Source organism: Lissotriton vulgaris, chromosome 2_1 (assembly GCF_964263255.1).
Source record: "Lissotriton vulgaris chromosome 2_1, aLisVul1.2, whole genome shotgun sequence".
NCBI classification, from domain to species: Eukaryota; Metazoa; Chordata; class Amphibia; order Caudata; family Salamandridae; genus Lissotriton; species Lissotriton vulgaris.
In genome coordinates, this window is record NC_141687.1 from 382,011,661 (window position 1) to 382,039,123 (window position 27,463).

At 46.5% G+C, this 27,463-nt stretch overlaps 1 protein-coding gene across 1 annotated transcript in view; it reads right to left on the minus strand.

Moving 5' to 3' along the window:
- Positions 1-11,534, minus strand: part of LOC147730399 (apoptosis-inducing factor 3-like) — a 402,100-nt gene extending 390,566 nt beyond the window's left edge. Inside the window, exon 1 of the mRNA XM_086955207.1 lies at positions 11,101-11,534. The gene's annotated coding sequence lies outside the window, so the exon portion shown is untranslated. The remainder of the gene's footprint in view (positions 1-11,100) is intronic.
- Between the last annotated feature and the right edge of the window lie 15,929 nt (positions 11,535-27,463).

Genomic DNA, 27,463 nt, shown 5'->3' on the forward strand with positions numbered 1-27,463 from the left:
AGGATATTGTCCTGGCGGCCGCTTGGCACTAAAATCCCTGGGTCACTTCTCTGAATTGGCAGCATTCTGTACTAGGTAGGGGTAAAATTAATTATAAACACAATTAGGTCTGACCTCTATTGAACAGAAACTCTCATATTTTTAGGATCTGCAGGGAGTTTTATCTGAAACTTTCCACTTCCCAGGCCAGTCTAGACTACCATCCATGAACTGCTAGTCCTTACTGTTCAATTTAAGAAGAAAATGTCAATAACCACATCACGTACACATAACCCAGTGGTTTCACACCATCACATAAATGTGTACACCAAAAAATGTGAATTGTGTGACAGCCAGCACTGAGAAAATAAGACTCATTCAGTGCCCACTGGTCCCCAACCTTGAAAGGAGAACGCTTGTTTTCGCAATTAAAATGAGGTATCACTTCCAACTGCAACTGTCAGTCTCCACCGCACTTGCGTGGTGGCCTCGGATTCACTCTTCCTTCCCAACCGAAGTTGCCTTAAATAAGTTCGGCAACTAAACATGTTGGCCTTCTGTGAGTAAAAGTGGCCATATATGCCTTTTTTTTAACTTGAGGACACTCACAACACTCAATAAAGGATATCTTGTATGTGAGTGATACCTTATTTTAAAATTAAACACTGAGAAGACTGGCGTTGTGATTGATCCTTTGGGGGGAGCTCTTCTCTGTGTAACGACACTTATTGCCAACTGATCTAGGACCTACTCCCACTCCCATGCCAAGAATCTCAGGATTGTCACCGAATGTAAAACACAACATGATAGCTCAAGTCAGTGCTGTCACCACCCCATGCTTCCACACCCTGAAGACACATATCTGACCTCACCACAAGAAGCTAAATTGGTGCAGATGTTGTCACCATATGTAATCTAGTGCATCATTATGCTGAAGCTTTTTCAGTACTTCGTGAAATGTATGTATCTGCAGTTGTTATAGGGATAGCAACTGCAGCCTTTGATAACTCATTTTCAACACAGTCTCCTGTCCTCACACCTTTAAACAGGTGCGCTGGGCATAAGTAGGGACAGGGCACCCTGCTAAAATGAATGAGCTGCCCTCAGGACAGCCAGGAACCCGTGCCTGCCCTGGGCAATGTCTGGGGAGAGTGGGGGGGTCCATGTTAGCCTCTTGGCATCCTCCAGTAGGCTAGCTTATGGAGGCACACAGGCTGTGCACCACCTCTTTGTGGCATACCATCAGTGCGCATCCTGAGGGTCTTTTTGCCCCTATGCCTGCATCCATGATGGGACGGGTGCCGAGGCAAAGCCATTCCCTCAGTTGCATGGGGCCATGCTCCCATGAAATTGAGAGAATGCACTCTGAAGATAGACTTGGCTCTACATGTGCTCCAGCGCTATCAGTATTACAGAAGGGGCTGCACAAGCGGCCCTCTTCTGTAACATCATAGTGTCCCGGGGCGCACAAAGCAGGTCATTGCGCACCTGGGCCTCTTTGTGTACTACACCCCAGAAGGATACCTCTTTTTTTTTTTATAAAACCTTTATTATATCGTTCAGCAAAAATGACAGAAGTAGACCTACAACCACAGGGGCCTGTCACTACATTTAGGCGATACGTATCAGAAGTTCCAATAACACAGCTCTTCAGCCGGCAACCCGGAGGTCCGGTGGCGGTAAAGGATATATGGTGCATTGAACAGAGTACAGATCGCATGATATTCATAAGGTTTCATTTTAAATTTAACCCCCCTCCCCCCTCCCCCCCCCCCCCCCCAGAGACAAGATGAAGAAGATACAGGATATCCGGAGCCACACATTTGAAGGTATGATAAAGGCGGGTAAGTGTAAGAACGTAATCGCGACCAACTTAAAAGGAACAGTAAGGACGCAAGCGCTAACAAGCTCAATGAGGGTAAAGAACAAAACAACCGATCTCTCATCATAGCTGCCCACCCTCAGACCCCGCCCACTCGTATACTTCAGGATGAAACAGAAAGTACTGCTACCGGACACTGCAAGAAGAAGAAAGGGGCCATAGAACAAAACAAAGGCAAAATAACAACCCCCCCCTCACCCTCCACCCTGTACCCCTGCAATGGCTACGGCCTACCCCACTAGCAGCGTGCCTGTCGCCCAGAAGAATACCCTAAAAAGAGAGAGAAAGAAAGAAAAAGGGGCCATAGAACAAAACAAAGGCAAAATAACAACCCCCCCCCCCCACCCCACCCTGCACCCCTGCAATGGCTACGGCCTAACCCACAAGCAGCGTGCCTGTCGCCCAGAAACATCCCTAAAATGAGAAGAGAAGCGGAGGAGGAGAGATAAAAAACATACTCCCGGACTCCCTTACCCCCCACCAGATGCGACCACCCCGAAACACGGTCAAAATAGAATGCAGCGAAATATAAAATCAACCCGGGGAAGTATGATACACACCACCCAACTCCCGTACATTACAGGTCACAATCCCAGCAGCAAATTAAAATATTATGCCGAACCCTAAAAAACACAAGTTAACCCTGGCCGGTACGATTCTTCACTAGAGCACTTATAACCCAGACCACAACAAGAGTGAAAGAAGCAGAGCGTTCATAAAAGTTCAAGTCAGTACGAGCAAATCGAAGAAAGGATAAAAGTTCACGATATCCACTGAGCAAGTGAGGAAAAGCGTGGAAGGATAATGAAACTCTCCGATAGCCACTGGTGACCTTGTTGAGGCACTCAAGGTTGTCCATGTCGATATTTAGCGGGATATGGCTCAAGCAGGGGAAGCTAGCAATGTTCACGGGCGCGCGATCTATCCTGTAGGAATCAGCAGCGCACACGGAATCCGGCTTCCGCACAGGGTCCTCAAAGTTAAGCATACGATGTTCCATGGGTATTACAACTGGCTGATATGATGCCAAAAAGTTGCCGTCCGATCTCCGGCAGATATTGTCCACTGTTGCAGACAGTGCCTAGTATTTGACGATGATCTGCGAGTGGAGCGCTCCAATGGCCGCCATTACGGCATGCAGCGATGGTTTGCCTTCTGTCCCCTCCATCTCCTCTTGGGAATCGACAGAGCAGGATATGAACCCCGGAGGTCGACTACTCCGGGGTAGCAGGCACAACCGGAGCAGACAACAACAATGGGCGCTCTCATCTCACGATTTCTACACCTTCGCCGCTAATCAGGGCTCCGGGCCGTCACCCCCGGGAGGCTATTGGTGTCTCCGGGCATCGGATACAGGACCGCAGCAACCGAAGAGTCACGCTGCAGCGTCTGCGGTGTAGACAGGATACTAAATCGCTGCTGGAAACAAGTAAAGTGTGTCTCCGTTCGGGAGACCGGACGAAGCCCAAAGTCCACAGCCAATGTTGTTCAACTCCAGCCCGGATGGGTTGGAAATCGAGGCCCCGGCTTCCACGCTGAGTTAGGCCGAGAATGAAACACGGCGTATCTTCGTCACCCGATGAGTTAAAAAGTTTGGGATTGCACCTTCAGAGTCAGTCACTCCTCGTGTACACGGGAGTCCGGTGTAAAAGCAGGATAAATTGCAGGATATACGAGCTGCTGGCGGAGGTCGGCGGAGCCCGGAGCTTATGCGACCATCTTGCTTGCTAGCGTAGCTCCTCCCCCAAGGATACCTCTTTGACTGCAATTGCCAGTTTTACAGTTGCCAGGCATGAAAACTACTCTTGGGTATCAAGAATACTGCTTTCTTTTGTTCCAATGTGTTGCTGTTTTCCCAAACCTTTTTTCATCGATGAAAGCAAAAGAATTACATGAAAAGAAACAGTTTACAAAGATCACAGTGTGTAAAAAAAAATAGGTGTTGGAGAAAATGCTAGGAGTAAGTAGCCAGTCATCCTAGTGCAAAGGTGGAAAGGCTTGGGCGTGGGCACAGGGTAGGGCGGGACTGGGCATAGCGAGCACTGGGCAATCCCCCAGTGCGCCGCAGCATGGTGGGGGGCAGTTTTTGTACAAGGCCGTTTTTGTAGCATAGCTGCAAAATCGGCCCTGTAACAAAATCGGCCGAAAGCTCGGCGGTGACCGGGGGGGTGGGGGGGCGGTGGGCGGTTTCTGAGCACTTTGCCAGGGCCGGTTTTGGTTCCCAGTCCGACCTCCTTAAACTTTGACTACAATCTGCTTGGTATCCAGGTGCTTTTATTTAAGCCTGGCCTGCTGGAAATTATGAGGCTTGGGCCTGACGTGTATAGACATCAGCTATTAGTGTCAAATAACTCTCTACATGCTCAGTATGATTGTTTGGAAGAAAATACAACATAAATCTAGTACTTGTAGGCTACCTCCAGAATTGTCAAAAATTGGGCACACATTGACCCGCTCAAACACACCCTTGGCCGGTCCACATATAAATTCCTGCAAACTGGGCCTGCCTATAACTGTGTAGCCCATACAATGTACCAACACAATTGTGCTGCGCTCTGTCTACATATAGCATTAATACATTGCATTATGAAATGCCAAATAAAATCAGATGAAGCACTACCAAAAAGCTAAATATTATTTTCGATAAATGTAATAATGCCTTTACAAAACCATAAATGAGCTTGTGCAGCCCTTGATTCTGTGATGTTTTTAAATATTTGACAGTGGGGACGGTGGTCTATGGTTCGGTCTTGGGCTTTACTTTGTGAAAGGAACGTGTGTGTATGTGGGCGGGGTGATTGGAGGTGAGCATGCAGTGCTCGGGGGATGGCTGTCTACTGCTCCTAGTGCCAAGAGTCTGCACATGCGTACTGCAGTATATTTGAATAAAAAGAAGCACTTAATGCTAAAGCTTCATATAGCCCCAAGTGTTTTTTTTGCATTGTTTTAATCACAATTAAGTTTTGCACGTAGCGTCACACATGAAGCATTGAATGTCACACATAAAATGGAAATGTTACACATAAACAAGGGGCTACTGTGATCTACCTCTAGAACTGGACTTGACTCTGCACAACTTGTACCTAGTACTTCACACTACGGAAGCTACGCGTAGCACTGCGCGAACTGCGTAGTAGCATGTTCGCACTGTGCAAGATGTCGTTTTCAATGATTGCACAGTGCGGATAAGCATCTGGCACTGTGCAATCATTGAAAACGGCATCTTGCACAGTGCGAGCATTACTTTTCTGCCGCTCGAGTAGATTTTTACTCAAGCTGCAGCTTTCTCAACGCAGACTGGTGGTTTCTCATTGCGAGCGGTCACGAGCATGCGCGACCACTCGCAATGAGAAACCTGACCTCCCCGCGTTGAGAATCTCGCCAGGAGCTTTATTTTCCATGCTCGCGATTGGCAACTTGATGTGGCTGATCACGAACAAGGAAAAGTCTTGCGAAGAGGTCATTTTGCTTGCTTGCGGTCGCCAACTTGACGTTGAGGACCACGAGCAAGCAAAAAATGACCGCTGCACTACGCTACGCATGTTCGCACTGTGCTACGTGCAGTTCGCGTAGTGCGAAGTTGCGCAAACTATGCGAGCGAAACGTAGTGCTCTGCCCAGGGTTAGTTCCCATTGCATTCTATTCCCCAAGTCTGCTGCACCCTTCCACTGCCTGAGCCTAAGCTTCCCATTAGATAATTGTTGCTGGGGACTGGCTCATGACGGAGTTGAGGCAAGGAAGCTGCAAGAGCGCAGTTGGAACTTGGGAGTGAGGCCTCTTGAGGACGAATAAACGCAAGTAATTGTGGACTTTCCACTTGCTGCGTAGCCAGAGTAGCATATCTTGCAGCCCTGCATTGCTGCTATCCTCAACGTGCTCGATGCGGCTGTGGCCCAACACAACTTTTGTGCGCCATGACGTTCACTGTAGAATCTGTGCGCTGCACCCCAGCATGGGAATTTTCGAGCGTGTGAGAGTACAGTAGGCACCACAACCATACTTGCTGGCATTGGCAGCATTACGGCTGGGGACAATGCCTGTGCTGTAGCAGGCAGGGTCACAGCAAGCTGAGCAGTGGATGCTGATGCAGTCGCCATCCCTGGACCTACTAATTACAGGCAGCATTAACAGTGACATCACCTGCTGTGCTCGAGCAGCTACCTGTTCTGTAAATAACCCAGTTATACTGCACTGATTAATATATGCAACAAAAAAAGCATTTTTATTTGGTGTACATTTTGTTTTTGTACTCGGAGTAGGTAAGAACGTAAAACACATGCCATCTTCCTCTTCTTTAGGAAAGACAACAGGAAAACGCAGAGTTCAAAATAGCAGAGACATGTACAGGCTGACGACAGGGGTCACAGGCAGCAGCAGTGTTATAGATATGAGAGAGAGAGCAGGAGTAAAGAGGAGAAAGAAACAACAGGAGAGGAGAGAGATAAGACGGAGCTAAGTAGAAGAAAATGAGATCAAATCAGATACAAAGAGAAAGCTGCCATGATGTGAAGAAGAGAGCATTAAGAAGAGAGAAGATAGAATTATAGGATGTAGAAGACAGGATAGAGGAAAAAAGCAGACAAATTATAAAACTGAGACACAGCTAATCACTGCTAGAAGAGTGATAGTAAAGAGCCAAGGTCGAGGGGAGAGAGAGCAGAGCATGGATAAAAGTGAAGAGGAAAAGGGCAGAGCTAGAATGAAAAGAGGGCAAATCAGAAATACAGGGAATAAGATAACACCAGGTGTGACAAAGAAGATAGAAAACAATTATTCCTACTCCTGCCGTCTATCTGTCGTTCCCAAGAGGCAGGCTAAAGGGCCTGGAAAGCAGGAGTCTGTCCCTGGGGTGCCTTCATCCAGAGGGCAGATCCTGCACTACACAGCTGTCAGCAATCAACTAATTACCAACACTCAAAAGAAGCAGGGGTTTAGTGGAAAAGCAGAAGCCCCCATGGGTGGGAGAGTGGGGAGGGGGGCGGGGGGGGGGGGGGGGAGTTAGAAATGAAGGAAGCTGAAGAGCTTACAGAAAATGAAAACCAGGGCTGGCATGACCCCTTGTGAAGACTTAACAGGGAGAAAACATTCCCGAAAGAAACCGCATAGGAGTACCTTCAAGGGGATGTACAATGGCAGACAAAAGCAAGAGGACAATTTGGACATGATAGATGATAGGAAACAATTAGAGAGGTGAGAGGATAGACTCTTTGAGCAAAGACTTAGGGGACAGACAACAGATCAAGGTAAGAGGATAGAGAATGAGGCAGTAAGACTGTTGAAAGTGGGGTCACCGGAGGAAGAAGTGAGCTGTGGCCTCCTTGGTAAATTTTTCAGCACCTGTACTTCTTTTTTTACAAATTAAGCACTGATGCAAGCCATAGTTTGTCGACGACTTCTTGGATTTGTGCTCGGCGTGATGACATCATCACTAACGTGGTGATACACAATCATGCCTGCCTGGACAGGCGTATGCTGGCCTGTCTATAAACATTTACTAGCCAGTCACCATGCAATGTATGTTATTCTTTTTATTTTGAATTTGAACAATTAATATTGAGGCCACCACCTGCAGGGACAGAAATTGGAGCCCCGTCCCAATGACAGAAGTGCCGGTGCTGAGCACCTGAAAGCACCTGCTCAAATTAAATACTGCATCTCCCCCTCCAACAATTACCTCTAACATCAAAGGTTAAGACTTCGTCCTTAATTCTTGAAGGGGGAGGTTAGAGTGTGTGACAGGTCTCGACATTTAATTTTGTCAGTTTTAAGTAGTGCACACAAAAACTGAGCTTAGGACTCTTTTTGTTTCTGTTATGTTATTAACCCCTTCCATGCTGATGACGGCCCCCAGCCGTCATGCATCACGGTGCTCGTGTGCTGCTGACAGCTGGGGGCCGTCATGAACCCGCCCACTCTTTAAAACGGCCGCACAGGCGCAGAATCGCGGCCGCGCCCAAGGGGTTAAACTGCGAAAATAAAAAATGCTGATTATCTCCATACATGCCAATATACCACATTCCGGAAGACTGCCTCTGCTTTAATATAGATGAATGGAGAAACTACAATCTTCCATAATTTATTTTTAATTGTCCACCTGCCTGCCCTGAAATGTTGTCATGCAGGGCTTTAAGTGGGCCTGGTCCTGCCGGTACTCAGTACTAGCAGTTCTAAAAAGCAGGTGCTGAGACGGGTCCCTATTGGGCTCTCCATTTTTGCTCCCATCCTCAAGAGAGAAAAATAAACATTAACTCTCCAGCAATATCACCCTTCATTCACTGCCTTTGATGTAACTTTAGAGAGACTCGTTCTATTTTATTTTATTTTTTTATTTCATTTTAAAAGTTTTATATAGCGCTGGCTAGACCCAGAGGTATCAGAGCCCTTTACATGATCACAGTCTCATTTCAGAGCTGAAGCATTCTCAATATTCAATACAACAAAGCCATAGTTGTTGCTTATTTATCTTATGCAACTAACAACCACTGGCAAAGCCAATAGTCCTGGGTTGTTGTAAGTGTAATGTTACTTGTTGTATTCATATCTGGATGCAATGACAGAAGCTGTAAATTACCAGTCAGGCGGCACACTATGCTAAGCACAGATATTTAGGTTACCTGTTTTTTAAACCACACCCTAATTAGACCCACCACTCCCCTTTTAGACATTCCTCCAGCCCCACTTTTTTCATCCCACTTAAAGCCCTGTTGGCATGTATGCTGGGCAGGCGCGGTGCGTCTATTGGGGTGTGGAGGCGTACCCCCCCACCCGCAGCTCCCACGGCGTCTCTGAACTTAAGTAAACTCTCAGTTTACTTAAGTTCAAAGACGCCGAGGGAGAACTGACAATCATGTCAGTCAGCATGACGTCGGACCACTCACCCCCTTCAGATACTGAAGGGGGTGGGCGGTCTGGCGTCATGTTGAGTGACATGATTGTCACGAGGGGCAGCAGGCAGCACCACAAGTGCGCAGGAGTGGGGACGGAGGGCGAATTTTCACACTGTGCCCACTCATGCGCACTTGTGTTTCCCCTTGTTTGCGCATGCCTATTAGGAGCCCCTCAGCCTCGTAATGGGCGTCCTGCGGGTGAAGATTAGCCATGCCCTAAGCCGTGCCAGGATTGCCTGGGAAAGGCTGCCACTCCACTCCAGGGCCGTTCGTGAAGGCGCCAAGGGGAGCAGCAGAGGTGGCGTGGACCGACTGAGGTAAGTTTTCCTTTTATTTATATTATATTTAATTCCCTGCCAGGCTGCAACCCACCCAACTCTCTGGGGTCAGTGCACATATCGGGCACGGTATTATTCTATGGAGGCAGCTATACATTTCAGGAAGCAGAGCAGTATTCTCGAGTGATAGGAGCATGTCTCTTTAGGGTTCCAGCAAAGCTGCCTTCGATTCATGATAAAGAGCATGGCTGGCTCTAGGGCCGGTGGACAGATGCTGAAGTGTGAGAGGATTCGAAAGGGCCTCAGAGTTGATTTCTGGGAGCGAGGAACAATGCCTGAGGAAATGGGACGCGATACTAGTTTAGGTGAGGAGAGGCCCGAGAGATCAAGGGGCGAGAGAAAGGGCAGAAAGAAAGAAATGTAAACAGGGGAAAGAATTCTCCACGTTTCCCAGCCAGTGCACTGTGAATTAGGCACCGAGTCTGGGTGGAACTTCAAGGTGACAGGCTCGCCCCCATCCTCTTAGCCAGCTCCTAAAGCAGGCTGGCTCAGCCTTTCATCCTTCTTAAAATAAAATGAGTATTCCAAGTTCACTAATTTGAATGCATTTTATTGATAGCAATGTGAAAGTGCAAGGGAAAGCCCTATAAAAGAGCTATGTTATCAGGACAACGTTTCCCACGCCCAAACTTTCTTAATGGCCCACTTCTCTAACACTCTGAACCTCTACACTTTCCACATTAACATCTTTCACTTCTCGACTGCCACCAGACACTCCCTGGCTCCTCCGTTCACAACTTTCTCTCAGGCACATAACCGGCACAACATAGGCAGAAGGATCACACAGAACAGGCAGCTACAGGCACTGAACAGATAGGCGGTCCGCTGAGCAGGCAGGTAACAGGCACTAAGCAACACTGCAGCTGGCACATACAACAAGCACATCGTAGCATATCACTGGCACGACCACAAGCAGCTACAGAGCAGGCAGTTAACAGACACTCTGCAGAGAGATGGAAGGTACCACAAGCCGGTCAATTAAGGAACAGCACAAAAATGTCACAGGTAGAGTCTAGAGAGTAGACATGCACACAACCAACTGCGACCAGTGCCAGGGCACTGGGTGCGGAGTTTGGGGGGCACAGTGTGTGCTGTGTATTATAGGTATAAAAACATCTGCTGCTTCCATGAGGCTTCTGCCTGTGTGTTTTCCTCCGCCCAGGATCTGGCTTTAGGGTCAGAGCTGCTGTCTAGGGAACTAGGTTTGGGTCTCGGCGTTGGCTCAAAATACTGTGATTCTGGGCAAATCACTTAATCACCCCTTACCTACAAACAATATGTGTGTGTGATCTTTTGTGATGTAAACGGTTGTCATGTAAAGTGCTCTGCCTTCCGGTCAGCTTCATGCTATGTATAAAAACTGCAGAAACATGCTCTTGAAGATAAGAACAAAGCCTTAACATTAGGAAAGACAAAGAGATGTCCATTTACTGGCTGATTTATGCAAACTGAAACAAGAAAAGTTGGCAACTCTGGGCATTAGCTTGCCTTATCTTCACTAACGGCCCCACCAGACCGCCGGGGATGCCTGGTCTCACCCTGGAGATACCCAATAAGGGACCATCTCTCAGGGAAGCCAGGAAGGGTTTCGCAGCGGTCGAAGCGCCTTGGGACCCTACGGGTAAGTAGTGCGCTATATAAATGCCTATACATTTACATTTACATTTACATTTATAAATCACTGCTTCCCAGTGTAAATTGTGTTATCGTATGCAAATATTCTGTCACTAAAACTATGTTTCCTCACACTTGTGCTTTAAAATGCTATATATTTGGATCCCTTTTTAATATGTGGCGTAAAAGCCTTCATTTCAATCTATTATGCAGAACCCCCCCCTCCCGCACACTCCTTTTGTACGCTCGCTCTTTCTACTCGGCTACAAAAATTTCCGCCCCACCACTTTGAAAACCCACCAGCCGCAGATACCCAGCATTGCTGGGTATCTGCCGTTATCATCTCCAGTGGTGGACACACGCTGTCAGGAGAGACTGAAACTTGGAAACTAGAACTCACCGTTGTTTCACAGGCTGTCTGCCCTGTGCCTGTACAGGACTGCTGCCAGTTCCACAGGCCTCAATAACCCAGTGAGTACACTAGTTTGCTCCTCAGTGTCTTTGCGGTTCGGCCTCCCAGTTCTGCATTGGCCTGCTTCCAGCTATCTGCAGCATCCCCAGGTCCTGGATGCTCGGTAACCTTCCCACAAGCCGAGCGTTTACAGCTTGTTGAACGCTGAGCGTCTCCCGTAAAAGTCTTTTGTCTCTGTTCATTACTTCTCCCACCTTCCTCTAGAAATTGAGATGCTTTCTGTCGGTTACACTCCTGGGAATTGTGACACGCAACACCTGAGCATCGTCCTATACTTTTCTTCGAGTTAATCAGGAGCCGCAGCCTGCCATGGAGCCGCCCTGTACGCACACACGCCCGCCAACTGTGTCTGTACTAGAATCATCGTGAGTCAGCTAAAAAGCTGCTTGAGGGCTGTGGTGGCTCCGAGAGCGGCTCTTCCCCGCAGGCAGGGCTGTTTAGCTCCCGCTGATTCCCGGCGCGACACCACAGAGCGATTCCATTTCGGCCTCGGCCGCAGCCAGGTTGTATAATGTCACGCCCGGTTTCTGTGGTTTCAAGTTTCTTTCATTGTCCGATCAGCTCGCTCCCCAGACTCCTGGTTTTGGAGTGGTTATTTTTACCTGTTCTAGCAGGTGGTTGTTGTTCCTGCTCGAGTTAATTGTAGACAGTAGGCTGCATTCACTCTTCCATTTGCACGCACTCGTACCTTGCCCCTACCCTCTGACGTCGGAAAAGACGCCGGGCTGGGGGACTCCTCCCTGGGGTCCCCTCAACTAGAGGGGTGGCAGTGTGCCTAATGTGGCATTAAGGTGGTCGCTCTTTTGAGGTGGCCCACTGCGTGAGCCACGGGCAGCCTCATTTTGTGCATTGGCTCCATGTAACATTAGCTGCACACGCGAGATGTAGTCTCTTTCTTGGCTGAACTGAAGGTGTGCTTCATCTCCTTGTCGTAGATTCCGATGAGGCACACATTCTGTTTTTAGAATTGGCTGAAGGTTTGAGTCTCTGACTCTGCTGCAGGTTCTAATCACTGCGTGATAATTGCTCATTTAACACTACCTGCAAATTCACCCCCTACTCAAGTTGAAGCGCTCCACTGGGTAAAGTTCCAACATGGCATTCGATTGTGAGCACACAAGAGCCCATGGGCGTCCGCAGGGGGTGGGCAAGGAGGGGCGCTTGCCCCCCCTGGAGCGACCCTCCTTGCCCCCCCTGTGGACGCCCATGAAAATCGTTACTTCAAGACGGTGTTCTAAATCTCTTTCCTCACCTTTCTTTTATTTGCTTCCCTGGGAAATATATCCCAAAAATAAAGACGCTTTTGCTGGAAATGTCATATTTTTCTGACATTTTAATTCCAAAGTGCAGCATTGGGAATGAAAGGCTAAACATATATAAATAACTAAATAAAGTAAGACAGAGTGGTAGCAAACTGGCCAAACTGATTTTATTCACACTGAAACACATTAGCGCCACTTTTACAGAGTTTGCCAGTGAAGCGCTATTTTTGTTTTCTTGTCTTTGTTTTCCCTGGACTTGGAACTAGCACACCAATCCTGGAGGTACTACAATGTGTGGATTGGAGAGCAAAATGTGTGCTGCGGCTCTGCGTCCAGGGATGTGCTCTTTTTACCATACTGCTTATGTTTTGTAAGGATATAAGCAATGGTCATTGAAATGGGTCCATTCAGGGCCTTGTAGTCGTGTCCTTAACTTTTCAGGAAAAAGCACTCACTGATTTCTGAATAGTGAGTGCAAAAGCATTAAGGTAACCATGTCGTTCCTGCTTACATTTCCCATGGTTTGCTAAATTTTGCATTCCCTACAAGTGTTTGCAGGAGTTTTTCTCAGTGGGGCAGTACGGTGTTCAGTGGGGGAGAGGATGTGGCACTATGGTCAGAGCTGCTGAACATGGAACTGGGAACCAGGTTCAGCCTTAATAACCAGTCCACCAGACCACTCTCCTGCGAGAGCACAATCACATGCTAGACCTTAGAAGGCTTCGCAACACCTTAGAAGTCCTGGTGTCTTCGCACCAGCAGGTGGACCCTAGCATGACAAGTGTAGGTTAACCTACAAGGCTGGTCCACCACTATCCATGCCGAAGTTCACCTCCAGTCTTGCGGGCATGCCTATGAAGCAGCACACCCTAGAACAACAGTGACCCTGTCACTGAGCTCACAGGACCCTTGAGAAGGGCCAGCTCTAGGGCGGTGCAACCAGTGTGACTGCACTGGGTGCTGACTTTAGGTGGAGGCATCATGTTTGCATATATATATTATGGTTTTAACCACATGGCTGCTAGGCGTTCCCCCCCCCCCCCTGTGCTGGAAAATGCCATTTTAGTGGCACCATGACGAGCTCAGCTCGTCATCAGCACACGACACCCGTGGATGATGACGAGCTGAGCTCGTCATCAGCATCAAAAGGGTTAAAAACGCTTGCTGCCTCCTTCCTGGCCTCCAGCAATTTTCGGCAACAATAAAAATGTCATGATGACTCTGGTGATTAATGTTCTTCCTAGAGAGAGATCAGAATTTTGTCTAGTGGAAGTTTTGACTCATGGAAAGGTAGCTCAGAGGGTTAATGTACCGGCTGCAAAAACATGCGCCATGCAGATCACAAAGTGCACATAATGTAAACAGGTCAGTGGGCTACTGCTTTTGCCAGAGACATCCGTTTTAGGTCTCGGCAAGTTCATGAGAGTATTACGCCTGAAGTATTTCTTTATGAACATTCCTGATCCTGGAACTACACATGCAGGAACTGAGTTTGAGGAGTTCAAACCAAAATCTTCTTTCATAGCTCCCACGTCACACAAAATATTAGACGCTTTTGAAAACCTAGTATTGAATGATTTAAAGAAGATCAACACATGGAAGAAGAGAACCATGAACCTTTCCAAACAAGAGAGACAAATTTTGAAAGAACTAGCTGAAGATTCCAACATACGCATTGAGAGAGACGACAAGGGAGGAGCCATTGTTATTATGGATCAACAGTTTTATGAAAACAGAGTCAGAGAGCATATTCATGATACTGAAATTTATTTGAAACTGGACAAAGATCCTATAGAAGACCTTAAAATGACCCTCAACCTTATACTTGATCAAGCTAAGAACATGAAATGGATCTCAGCCAAAACCAGACAATTCTTAACGGTGCAGCACCCCAAGCAACCAAGCATATACATGCTGCCTAAGATCCATAAAGACCTTCACAAACCTCCCTTTCGCCCTATAGTCACAGGATGTGGAACCATCTTCGAGCCCCTGGGCAAGTACTTGGATCACTTTTTGCAACCCTTTGTACAGACCTGGTATTCGTACACCAAAGATACGACCCATTTTTTGCAGAGACTAGCCACAGTTCAAAAGGTCTGATTATGTGTACTCTGGACGTAAGAGCATTGTACACTTCTATTCCCCACATCGGTGGAATTGAAGCGGTTGAATGGGCTCTTCTTAAACAAGACGAACTGAGAGCTGATAAAGTATTCCTTTTGGAACTTTAACATTTTTGCCTTCATCACAGGTACTTTAAATATGGGAATGAGTTCTTTTTACAGAATAAAGGAACCTCCATGGGATTTTCTGGAGCACCTGCGTATGGGAACACCTATATGGCGAGATTTGAGGAAGAATTTTTACTTGCAGACCCAGAATGGATGGATAACGTAACTCTGTATTGTCGCTACATCGACGACATCTTTTTGATATGGCACATCAGTAAAGAAATGCTTGAACAGAAAATACTTCAACTTAACACACTGGATGAGAATTTGCAATTCACTAAGACTATAGAAAACATGAAAATTCCTTTCTTGGATGTTTTAGTGACAATAGAAGATATGGAAATTCAGACTGAGGTATACCACAAAGTGACAGACAAGAACACAGCTTTGATGTATAATAGCTTTCACCCCAAAAACTTAATTGAAAATTTGCCGTATTCACAGATGTTAAGAGCTAAGAGGATCTGCACAGACACAGAGTCATTTCAGCACGATCTGGAAATAATCACAGACAAATATCTGGATAAAAAATATCCTGAAGCTCTCTTGGAGAACACTAAACGCAAGGTAGAAGAGAAGACCAGGGAATCATTATTAACATCAACAACCAAACCTGAGAAGAGTCGCCAAGTCTTTGTATCAAAATATTCAACCAGTTCCAGAGAAATTAAAAAGAGCATTAATCAGCATTGGGTGTTACTTAGTAATGAAAGTGACTTTCAAGGACAATTCAAAGAGAGACCCATTTATGCCTATAAAAGGTCCAAGAATATCAAAGAATTGCTAAAATCGTCAACAAGGAACCCCCAAGAGACCTATCGTGGCACAAGGAAGTGTCATAACTGCGTACAGTGCAACAACGTAATAGTGAATGACACCGTTAAGCATCCCCACACAGGGGAAACCATTAAAACGAGGCACAATGCAGACTGCAACGCTATGAATCTGATGTATGCCATAAAATGCCCCTGTGGGCTCTTGTACATAGGTAAAACTGAACGGAAAATAAAAACACGCATATCAGAACACAAGAGCACTATACGCAATAACAATCCAAATAGCAGTTTAGCCGTACATTGGACCAATAACAGGCACACTATAGCACAGCTTAAGTTCCAGGTGCTCAAGGTAGTTAATCCCACCCCTGGTAAGGATTTGACTAGATTACTACTTCAAAGGGAAGTGTTTTGGATCAGGAGGTTAGATTCTCAAGATCCGAAAGGGATCAACGACCGAGTTGATTTAGGATGTTACCTTTAGTAATTGCCCTACTGTGACCTGCGTGCGACCTGAGTTCTATGTGTCAAGTGGACATGTGAGAATGTAATCATAAAGACATGTCATTCGTTTTAATAAGTATTCTAATGCATTATATTGTTAATTCATTTGAAATGTTTGCAGATTTTTTTGAAAGCCACCATAAAAAGCTTACACCTCTTCCTTATTCTTTTATCTTTTCTTTAACTTCTGTCCATCTATACACAATATCTTCCTAGCTAGCCAAGCCCACTTAAAAATGGCGGCCCAATCTAAGTTTGAGCCCCGTAGCACTTGCCACAGCCCGTTTTCTAGTATCAATGTATAGAGCACAGCACACGCATGCGTGTTTGATCATCAAGAAGTTAGTACGAACTCCGGCGTCTTGAAGCGGAGCTACGCAGAGTTTTTTGATTAGCGCAAGGTAAGCTTTACCCCTGTAGTTGTTAGGGTCTACATTCCCAAACCGAGCTATTATCGAACTTTGTCCTCCGCATTTTTGTAGAAAGCGGATCGAGCCAACCAAGCGTCCCTAGAAGCAATACGGCAGCCTCAGCTCGTCATTTTTAAACTAACACGTAACACCAAGGTGCGTGTGTTTTGCATTACTACCGTAGAACCTCCTGAACTTTTTCAAGTGTGACAATTTAGTGGTAGTCTTTGTATATTTCAGAAGCAGCTCAGTCACATGATCGCGTCCAGTGATTTTTGTTGACCTTTTTACAGACATAGAGTTGAGGTTGGTAACACGAGTTGGCAGGCTATTTATTTGGTTTGTGGTTTTGGTCAAACAAATTTCCCTTTGGGATTTGAGGGCATAGTAAACTCCATGGCACTGGTTCTTTTTTTCGTCATTCACATCAATCACAACGTTTTAGGCTATCTATTTCTTTTCATATTTAACCCTCTTTTAGTTCTTTACTCTAGTCATTTCACCTAGAAGAGTGGCATGTATATAAATTTCTGTACATAGAGCAATTTTGCAAAAGACTCACTGACTGCATACTCTACATTGTTTGAAGGACGATAACAAGTATTATGAATTGTTTTGATTTCTTTTAGATACAGCCCCTGAGGAAGGGCCAAGGGGCCCGAAATGCATAGGGCGTCGAAAGCAAGCATGAAAATGTTAATGTTATAACTGTGAATGTAAAAATGTAATCCAATGAAATTTGCAATTGGTTATAAAGTGACTCACATTCCAACAATGAAAAAAACAATGAAAGGATTTCTTTGATTATGTAATTGTTTCGGTATTTAATATTTGTAAATAATTTTGTTGAATAGTTGAGTATTAGCACTCCAGCTGGAAGTGCAACAGTGCGCATTAGGTCAAGTGGTTTCGCTTGGTTTTGTCAGTGTTAATGTAAATGACAATGCCATTTATTTATCTGTTTTCAAAACCAACACATAAATACAAAATTTGTCATTTACAATGCCAATAGCTCTAACTTTTCCAAAGGTGAAACCATTGCATTGTAAATGCTTGTTAAAGTTGCAGGTCTGAAAATGCCACTTTTAGAAAGTTGGCATTTTCTTACTTAACCATTCTGTGCGTCTGGCTGTCCCTAGAATACACGTCTGGGTTGGTTGACAGTTGGGCTTTGTGAATTCACTCCAGACAGTCACACACAAAAGGAGCTGAGGTGTGCCCTGCATATCCTGATGACTATCATCAGACTGATGGGTCTTCCTGAGGTAGAGTGGTGGGAGGATTTGACACTTGCACCTGAATAGGGCTGTGCCTGTCCCTTCGCAAAGAGCTGCCTACCACCCTGTAGTGTGTTTGGAGCTAGGACCAAGAAGGGCAGGGTCTTGTGTCATACAAATACCTTTCTGTGAAGTATCCTTACCCCAATTAGCTAAAATGGGTGCGAGTACTGGACCTCTGACACCACATACTTGGAACACTTTTGGACTGAGGACATTCTGCCAAGAACAAGAGCTATTGTGCAGCCAGGTGGGACTGCCACTTTGCTGCTTGCTTTGCTGTGTTGTCCTGCTGCATTTGTCTTTCGAGTTAGAGAACTGAACTTTGCTCCCTGCATCCTACTTTCCAATGTTCTCCAAGGGCTTGAGTTGAGCTTGCTTCCTGTTGGAAGTCTCAGTGCCATCGAATACTTCACCTGGTTTTCTGCTGAGAGCCTTACTCTGCCAAATGGTGCCAAATCCAGTTCCTGGGCTCTTGGAAGTGAGTTTGCTGTGCTAAGCAAGAAGAAACCAATACATTGACTTTGAGCATGACTTCGAAGCCAGCGCCGCTCTTTGACACCGTGCTCCTGCCTGCACCAGAGCTGTGGTCCCTGCTCAACATTTTGAGCGACTTACAACGCAGGCACGACATCGCCGCAGAACCTCTATAGAGCCACTGCCTTGCAAAGTCTTGGGCGTCAACAGCTCATTGCCTCCAGGAACCGACACCTTACTGGCGTAAGTGATGCCCCACCTCCGTCCCAAACACGGACATACCAACTACCTATACCGACAATAAGGAACCAATGATGCACCGGCCTCAGTGACGCCTCCCCTCCCGAGCGCCTTACAAGGTCTCTGTTTTGCCATTGTTTCTAAGGTACTGAAACCAGGGTCTGTACAACTCAGTTGCCGGCCCGTGCCCCATCACGGTCAGCCCATAACTCGACCCCAAGATTCGACTTCGCCAAGCACGTCGCTATAGCCCGCCAGAGAAATTGTGTTTCTAAGCTGTATAACTGCATTTAATCTTTGAAAATTCATAACTTGACTTGTGTATGTTAGATTTATGTTGTTTTGTTCTTGTTTTACTCAGATACATGTTGGTTATTTTTCTAAACTTGTGTGGACTACTTTTGTTGTATTTTCACTGTGTGTGTGTGTGTATGTGTGTACAAATACTTTACACATTGCCGCTTTAGTTTAGCCTGAGTGCTCTAAGCCAAGCTATCAAAGGGTGAGCATTGGTAACCTTAATCTGTGACTAGGATTGTGGGTCCCTACTGAGACACTGTGCAAACCACTGCCAACTCGAGACTCCATTCCTAACACAGAGCTAACACTGTGATCTATATATGTTTAAATCCATGTCACCACCTTGGCCTGTGTTACAGGCAGTGTTCCCTCTAATTTATTTCCTAGGGTGTGCAGAAGTGTGATATCTGCAGCCAAAGCTGTGTGCGCCAAGAAACTGCCATACATGCAATAGTTACTGTGAGTTCAAGTTTAGGCCAAACAGGAATGTGCTCACATGTTTATTTATTAGCATTAATTACACTAAACAGGTTAATTAACATACATAGCTTGTTAAACCTTCTGTGATGCAGCTTTTCCCCGGCATTCGAACTTCACAAGTGGTAGAGCTTGGCAAGCTAGGAATTTCAAATGAAGAACTGAGCCAGATACAATCCTTTAGAAGACCCCACATGAAATGATACAGCAAGTGGCATGCAAAAATATGATTAAAGACTCTTGCTAATTAAAAATAGGTTATTTTTCTAAAATGTGCATTTCAATAATAGTACGATAGATGATAGCACTGCACAATAAGGGTGACAGACTTTCGCAACCCCTATAAGGAATGGGCAACATACTGTGACTGTCCTAAAACCTGACACCCATCTTTCACAGTACATCGAAGACGCAGCATCAGATTGTAAATTCAAGAGCCATTCTTCAGATCGAAACTCTAGAAGCCAGAGGGACTGAAAGCACTCCAGGTTCATGATATCATACCATATTAATAGAGTAGGCTGTGGACCACAAATGTACTTTCCCACCATCATTATGTAGAGGGAGTATTTGAATCTGTATTCCTGACCCTACGTGCATGTGTGGAGGAGTTGAGAAGAGGTGCACATACTTCTTCGGCCTTTGGGGTACCTACAGACAAAATGCGGGATCCGTTCCCTGCAATCCAATTCAGAGAGAGTCTCTACAGTATTGCACATATGCAGCAGTGGTTTAAGTGGACTGATTTTAGTGCAGAATCTCTAAAAGGGGCATGGTCCAAGAGGTATAACTAAGAATCCTCGTGAATGGGGCATGGCTGAAAATATGTGAACCAGAATCACTAGCTTCACACAGCGACCTACCTAACCAATATTCTGGTGCATTTCAGAGTTTTCTGTTACTACAACTACTGTAGTTCTGTTGCAGCAAATTATGCAAGTTACTCCTTCTACTACAATGTACATGGTTCATTGGGCCACAGTGCCACTGCACCTACTGCACAAATGGTAGCTACACCGCTGGCAGTAGCAGCAGCTCATGCACAATACATGAAAACAATGAATAGGTGTCCCAAAAGAAAATTCTACAATTAGTGCTGTGCAGATGCATAGGTTCCATTGGGACAGCAGGTGGAGTGACACGGGGTCATGTAGGTTTAAGGGGCCCACTGAACACTGATTATTGCTGTATATCAAAGTTCAAGCAGCAGCCATGGGGACCATTTTTTTCCATTGACATGCTTGATATGCCACTTGTGCTGTGCATTACAGTAAATTCCCCGGGCATTCTAAGATAAAGGTAGCAGCAAAATTAACACTACGTCTAACAATCTGAGATATTTAATTTTTCGCTTTCTATACAAACTGAGGCAAACAAGATGAGAAGAGGGAAATAAATAGTATGCCTGTTTCTTCAGTGGTTCAAAAGCAATGTGGAAATTATGTCCATGAGTTAAAAACAAAGCATAAATATTTGAGGTACAAAAAATAAAGAAAAGGGGGGCCAATCGGCCCCCACACACACATGGCTGGGCCCGGCCCCCCTCTCTGGCCGATCCTTGGTTGGTCCCGCGTCCCGCCCTTGCCCCGGAAGCAGTTTTGCACTTCCGGGTCAAGGGGGCGGGACCGCAGCCTGGAAGGGGTTAAGAGCCTGGGGAGCGCGGGAAGCGGCCTCTTTGTGCCCGGTCAACTATGCTGGCCTGTGGCGGTAAGGCCATAATCGGTGAGCAGCAATTTAAGGTCCTTAGGTGGGGCGGCCCCATTCACGAAAGGGGTCGCCATGGGGGAGGGGCCACTGGTCTCTCCCAGAACTTCAGTGGCAGGATATCCGCTTGCTTGGGTGCGGGGGAGGGGAGTCAACGCTTTCCTCAGGCTGGTAGCCACCCCACACATACACTATGACGCTAAGGCGCGAGTGTAAGGGCCCTCCTGTTATGGTTAAATGGAGTTCACGGAGCACACGAGGGTAAACGGGCCCTCGTCGCGCATGCGCATCTCGGACGTGAGAGCGTAGCAGGGTAAAAGGATCTGCCACCGGTTAGCGACCTTGCCGTAGGACCAGAAATTATTAAAATGCAAATTTAATTTCAGGATGTTAGATTCGGTTAGGAACCATGCTGTATTAGCTACTTGTTAAGGTTAGCCCATCATATCATGTCAAAATGGATGTAAATCTAATGTTCTGAAGTTTGCATTTAATAATTGTGTTAATGTTTATTTTATTAAAATTTTAATTTTGTTTCATATTTTAATAAATACGGCCAGGGGGTCTCAGACCCCCTGCCTTCCAAAGAATTATGTGTTGACTTGTTAAATGGGTAACGTAGTCTGTGTGTTAAGGCGGGGGGTGGCCGGCAGTCCCAGACCATGGAGACAAATGGATACCTATTTAGTGACCGATTTGTTCTGAGTGAAATCAGAAAAACTAGGATTAATCCGGCTTCTCTGCTTAACTAAATTGAGTGACCGTAGCCAATTATTTTATTTCTACATTTTCTTCATTATCGCATAAGAAAGTACCTTCAAATGCATGAGATCAGAAAAGGAGGTGTATATGCACTTCTCGTTTTTAATTTAAAAGACTATAATGTTGCTTTATCTATAGGTATGTGGGCCACATAAATAGTGCACGACAACTTACTTGCCTCTTAGTTGCAGTGTTCATTGTTAGGAGGGCAGGGTAGGAATAGTTCTCCGTTCATGTTTAAAAACTCTCAGTGCAGTGATATAAAGTAACCCATCCATTAATGTCAAAGTATCCGCATGTTAGAGAAAGGTGCTTTTTTAATTTGATGAGACTTTATCATATTTTATCTGATGCTTGATGCATGATTTACTGGTGAAAATTTCAGCGCTCAGATCCTACAAGAGCTGAAAACAAGCATTGGCAAAACGAATAGGTCTGCCTTTGGGACCTTATACGTGTTTAGCCATGTAGCAGTTAATGTTGGTGCACAACTAAATACTTATAAGGACCCAAAAGTGAGACCTATTGGCTATGCCAATTCTTGTTTGTAATCTTTGTAGGACGAAAACCTGAGTCAGGAAGATATTAACTTGAAGCACACAGCACCTGTAAATACTTTTGAAAAGTACACTATTCCCATATGCACTTTAAAAGCAAGCACTTCATATGAGCCAAATTGATACACTAAGAGCCAACAGCATCAGGTGAGAGTAATATTCCTCTGGGGATTAGCAAAAGCCCACAGTGTAGATGTTTAAGTAATGGTAACAATAGGTATCCTGCAGACCTAATGAGATCTCGCGGGAAGAGGCTCCAGTGGTTCTCTTTCTACTAAACATTTGCATGAACTGTTGTAAAAGGCGTTACATACACTGCCAGGTGCTCCCACAGATCGCATCCCTGAGTCCACCTTCGAAGCACTTTATAAAAACCCTATTTCGGAGGGGTTTTCTTACCTGCAAAGCACCAACATATATACTGTGAGGTAAAAACAAAATGCACTCTGATACATAAGAACATGTGGCGCCGTTAGCAGCAAATAACATTATTTAAATAAATGCAGCACTCATTTTAAAGTAAAAACAAATCATGTGGCATTTATGGAAGATTTCGCCATGCCATACCTGTGTTCTCAGGCGGCTCTGCATTGTGGTGTTGTGGGCTTTAGGCCCACATACCGCTCAAAGATTGACACGGACACAGTGGTTATGACTGATTAACTGGCCTCGAGCACGTGCACCCGGGCCTCTTTATTAGCCGGCCCACGTCACTCGTGACACCGGTGGTGGATGGGTGTGGGGTGTAGTGTGTCCACTCCCATAGGGGGAGTGGCTATTAGGCCAGTGCCTGTCGAGACACTAGAATGTGTCTCGCAGGACACTACATTCCTTTCCACCTTTATTAAAGAACAAACAAAATGCTAGTCCAACCTGTGGGGACAAAACAGTTAACTAAAACACCACAGGGTCCATCAGTCTTCGGAGACAGGTGGCAGGAAGACGCCAGACGTAGGTTGATGACTGTGCCTGCAGCAGAACCTTCTCGGCTGGCGCTCGTAGTTTACCCTGACCGGTTCAGGACACGACCACTGGCTCGCAGACGCCTGGCGACAGTTTACTTGGAATGGCATGTCTTGCATGATTTCCCTTTTGTTGATGTTGGTGATGTTTTGTGGTGAATTCAAAACAGTTCTTTGAAGGGGATGCGTCATGAGCATGGACGGAGTTCATGGTAATGGTTCATGGAGGTGTTACCTGGTCCTTTGCCTCTGTGGAGCCTTTTGGCTGCAACCGATGACCCGTCGGTGGGGCAAAGTGTCTTTTCACTCTCCCGTCTGGAGAGGCCCATTTCCGGGGTTGCTGCGGGACTGCAGGAAGGCTACGCTGGGGCCACTTGTGTGCCGACTGGGGGCGGCTGCAGGACCACCTAGGAGCCATTACTTGGTCGCACGCACAACCCTCTAGGGTGGAGGTGTCTTGGCCGATGCTTGCTCTCGCTACCGTGGTTCAGGGGTGTTGTGCTATGCCGTGAAACCTTGCCAGCCGGCCGACGCTGCAGTTCACCGCCACTGTGCTCAGGGTGGATGCGAGCGTCACTGTGGGGGCAGCAGGGCTCTTTATGCTCTCGCTGGAGCTGGGTAGCGGAATTCCCTCTACTTTTTACCCACACCAGGGAAAGTGGAAGACCGCCGGTCTTCGGTCGTCGCACCGTGGTGGTGTCGAGTTCGCTCTCCAGGCTATGGGGAAGTCTCAGCTCGGGCTCATTCCCTCCCCATGCGGGACAACGAAGCGCCAAGACGCCTGCACACGGGGCAGACCCGCCTCGTCGCCAGTGTGGCGTTGTGAGCTCTAGGCCCACATACCGCTCAAAGATTGATACGGACACAGTGGTTATGACTGATTAACTGGCCTCGAGCACGTGCACCCGGGCCTCTTTATTAGCCGGCCCACGTCACTCGTGACGCCGGTGGTGGATGGGTGTGGGGTGTAGTGTGTCCACTCCCATAGGGGGAGTGGCAATTAGGCCAGTACCTGTCGAGACACTAGAACGTGTCTCGCAGGACACTACACGCGTCACTTCGCGATCGAAAGATTGTGTTTGTCAATGCTCCAAAACAGTTTCGCTTGATAGCCAAGACTCATGTAATTTATCTCCTGTTAGTTCTATACTGTTCCTATGCCAAAAAGTATTTCTTTTTTTTTAAAAAACCTTTATTAGATTATCAAAGCTTTACAAGCGCAGGCCTACAACCACAGGGGCCGGCCGCAAACTCAGGATATAGATTCAAGTGGCATGCGAATGTATACGACCGCGTAATATCAACGAGACAAGCATAGCTTATGATTTACGTGCCATTACGCAAAGGATATCAAGGGTTTCATTTTTTTGGGTTATGAAGAAGCAGTAGTGGCTGCACTATCGATGGCGTCACACCATAGAATGGAATTAAGGAGAGATGAGGGGGACGCACCCAGCGATGTAGTCAGAGCCAGGTGATGAACATTACAGCCTTAAACGTACAACGCCCGCTAAGGCAAACAAGGAGCAAAAATCAGCATAATAGCAAGCGATTCAGCTAGAGCACCATCCCGAAAAACCCACCCTCCAGAGAAGTAAGACATAGGCAAGTATAGACGCCAGATAGAGAAAGGAGTGAAATAGAGAGAGGCAGCCAACCTACTGAAGAGGAAGGAAAGCCCCATCTAAGAGATAGGAAAAGAAAAAAAAAAAAGAGACCATAGAACAAAACAAGCTAAAATAAGAAACCCCTCCCAACACCCACCACCCTGCACCCCTGTAATGGCTACGGCCAACCCCACTAACAGCGTGCCTGTCGCCCCAGAACTGCCCTAAAGAAGGGAAAGAAAGCGAAGGAGGAGAGCAATAGACACACTCCCGGTCCCCATTACACCCCACCAGCAGCAGCCTCCCCAAATTCCATGTCAACTATAAAAGCAAGTATCAAACACGTACATGGGGAGAACCCCGGTAAAACCCTCCCGTCTCCCAGTAGTATACACGGTGCGTATCGGGCATAAAACAATTAGAAAAGGTAACCCCGAATGTCAAAGTCAACCTTGACCAGTTCGGTTCTTCACGAAAGCCCATGTCGTCCAAGCCACACCAATCACGAAGAAGGCGAAGCGTCCAAGGCAGTTCAAAACAATGGCGATGGATCGAGGAGAGGAGACAAAATGGCGGCATCTGAAAATTCGACAATTGAGGATGAAGAAGGAAGGCAAACCTCTCCGAAAGTCACTGAAGAACTGTCCTTCGCGGTAAAAACCTTTAGTAACAATGTTCCGTCGAAGAGGAATGGAGCAGGGAAAGCCAGCAACGATCCCGGGTGCATCCTCCATAAGGCCAGAGTCATCAAAATAGGCTAAAACAGGCTTCCGTCCGGGAGTCTCTAAATGTAAATGTAAATGTATTTGAGCTTATATAGCGCACAGCTACCCGCAGTAGGTGTCCCGGCGCTTGCTTAGGGAACCCGTCCTGGTATTCCCCTGTGAGATAGCCCCGGCAGGGTATCCACAAGGTGAAAGCCAGGCATCCCGCCGCGAGGGGCCGTTGTGGAGATTAAGCAAGCTATTGCCCAGAGTCGCAGAGTGTGAACCCGTGAGTCGAGAAGGCACCGGAGCAAGAATTATCGAGTCCGTGGAATTTTTAGCCCAAGACCCGCCGAGGCGGGGAATTGAACCCTGGTCCAGGGCCGATCTCAGCTTCCGGGTCTGCCGCCTCTATCCCCTGAGCCACACTTCTCCACTCCAATGGTGCGGAGAATAATCCACGGGGTCCAAGGTACGCTGACAATTCGTCGGATTATCCGCTTCTGGTTCCAAGTGCTCGTTATCCAGCTTTACAGACATCCGTTGGCACAGGACGGCAAAGTGAGAGAGGAGCGCCCCAATGGCGGCCATTACGGACCTCAGTGTTGGTGTATCGTCAGTATCTCCCATCTCCTCCGGCATGAGACGAGGCAGGATTTGGATCCCTGAAACACCGTCTAGGAACCAGGCACACACAGGGCTTATGACAACAACGAGCGCTCACACAACAGGCAGGGTCGTTATTTCGCCACTCGCGGGGGCCAGCCCGACAACCCGGACCCCCCAGGGGGTCACCGGGCATAGGACCCCCGACCGTGGTCACCGATATCACAAGCGTCCCTGTGCCGTGTCCTTGAATGAAGCCGATTACTCAATTGCCAGCTGGAATTAGAGGGTTCGGACCGAGGTCGGGAGACCGGAAGCAACCCTGGTCCCACAGCCGATGTTGATCACATCCAACCCGGATGGGTCAGAAATTGAGGTCCCGGTGGAAGCTCTGGAATAGGCCGAGAAGTAAATTCGACGTAACTTTGTCACCCGGTAAGTTGAAGGGTCCGGGTTTGCACCGCAGGAGTCAGGAGCACTCCATACGTGTGGGAGTCCGGCGTGCTTGCAGGATAAGGGACAGGATATATGAGCTGCCGGTGGAGGTCGGCGGAGCCGGGAGCTTATGCGGCCATCTTGGATCGTAGCGTAGCTCCTCCCCCAAAAAGTATTTCTTGATAACCTTGCCCCTATTTAAATAGATTTCTTACCCACTTGTTAATTTAATATTGTTTTTTTATCCTGACGTCTATGACTGTTTCCTATTAAAAAACTGTTTGTGCTGTAACAATTCAACGCTTTCTACTTATTTGTAATGTTTTCTGTTTTATCCTGTAGTCTATGTTTTTATTCTACTAAACAACCGTCTTCTCTGTAACAATCAACGCTCATGTAAAGCGCTCTGATACACACGGGTCCAGCCAGCGCTATATGAAACATCTCAAATAAATAAATAAATAAAAGATGACGCAATAGTACTTCAGAAACTTCAGGAATTGTGGCACAAAAGGGGGAACAGGTACATCCACATCCTTACATGGTTTAAACTTGAGCTGGAGTTCACACAATGTGCGCTCACAAAAGAAAGTAGGGTTGTACATAGTTTGTATTACACAAACAAAGTTTTGCAAATTTCCCAATTATGACCCTCATTCAGCATGTGGATATTAACGTTTTCACTGCCTTTCCCCTTCCCTTTCCAGGCAGTTGGTGCTTAAGTTGTGTAACGTACAAGCGTTTTGCACACAAGGGAATATCCTATGAAGCTCTCTGTGGGTTTCCCATTTGCATACAAAAAAGTAAAAATTGGAAAAATTAGATAATAAATGCATCATAAAAGTCCTAGTTTTCACTCAAATGCCCCACTGCCGCTACAACTTCACACACCTCTAAAAAGATATACAAATTCAATCAACAGCAAATTAAAAAAAACATGCATGCAGGCAATCTATAGCATCGCCGAAAGAGGCTTGGATTGGACTCTGGCCTTCCA